The sequence below is a fragment of the Hemitrygon akajei genome, chromosome 22 (genome assembly GCF_048418815.1).
Source record: "Hemitrygon akajei chromosome 22, sHemAka1.3, whole genome shotgun sequence".
Lineage (NCBI taxonomy): Eukaryota > Metazoa > Chordata > Chondrichthyes > Myliobatiformes > Dasyatidae > Hemitrygon > Hemitrygon akajei.
This window is the reverse complement of record NC_133145.1, coordinates 34,783,764-34,785,247: the sequence shown is the minus strand read 5'-3', so window position 1 is coordinate 34,785,247 and position 1,484 is coordinate 34,783,764.

Sequence of the window (1,484 nt, the reverse complement as noted above, 5' to 3'; positions counted from 1 at the left end):
AATAAATATTGCAAAAAGAGAGAAAAGAAGTAGTAAAGTAATGTTCATGAGTTCAATGCTCATTTGGAAATGTGATGGCAGAGGAGGAGAAGAAGCTCTTCTTGAATTATTAATTGTGTGCCTTCAGGCTCCGGTACCTCCTTCCCTGACAATAGCAAGAATAGCAAGAGGAAGAGAGCATGTCCTGGGTGCTAGAGATCCTTAACAAAGAGGCCAGCTTTGTGAGACATCATCCCTTGAACATGTTCTGGATGCTGGGGAGGCCAGTGCCCATAATGGAGCTGACTGAGTTTACAACTTTCTGCAGTTTATTTCAACCCTGTGCAGTGCCCCCTCCCATAGTAATGCAGCCAGTTAGAATGCTCTCCATAGTACATCTGTGTCTTTGATGGCATACCAAATCTCTACAAACTCCTAATGAAATATAGTCACTGTCATGACTTCTTTGTAACTGCATCAATATGTTGGGCCCTCGATGGATCCTTTGAGATATTGACATCCCACAGTTGATGAAGGCCAATATGCCGTATGCTTTCTTAACCACAGAGTCAACCTACACAGCAGCTTTGAGCGTTCTATGGACTTGGACCCCAAGATTCCTCTGATCCTCCACACTGCCAAGAGTCTTACCATTAATACTATATTCTGCCATCATATTTGATCTACCAAAATGAACCACTTCACACTTATCTGGGTTGAACTCCATCTGCCACTTCACAGCCCAGTTTTGCATCCTATCAATCTCCCGCTGTAACCTCTGACAGCCCTCCACACTATCCACAACACCTCCAACCTTGGGTTTCAATTTATAGGAAGCAATGCCCTGCAAACTTGCCAGAGTTGACATGCATCCAATTCTGATTCTAACCTCAACCAGGATCATTCATTAGCTCATGAGATAGCCCTCTGTAAGTTGTGCCTGGACTTCTTGTATAGTCCTGGATCAGCAGACTTGAATGCCACAGATTTAGCCCTCAGCAGACAATGAATCTCCTGTTTCATACATGGCTTTTGATTTGGCTATGCGTGGTATGTTCTCTTAGTCACACATTCATCCACACAGGTTTTAATGAACGCAGTAACAACTGTGTCATATTCATTCAGACGCAAACATGAATCCCTGTATACTGTCCAGTCTACCGATACAAAGCAGACCTGTAAGCACTCCTGTACCTCCCTTGTCCATACCTTTCTGGTCCTCTTTACTGATACTATCGCAGTCTGCAGTCTCTGGTTATAGTCAGGGAGGAGAATTGCAGCCAGATGACCAGACTTTCCAAAGTGTGGGCGCAGGGTAGCATGATAAGGGCTCTTAATGTTAGTCTGACACTGGTCCAATGTGTTGCCTCCTCTGATTCCACTAATGATATGTTGGTGATAATTATTTAGACACTTTTTCAAGCTGGTCTTGTTAAAATCCACTAGAATGTCTAAATGTCATACCGACTGTACAATTAACTTATTATAGAACAGAGAGAATTGAT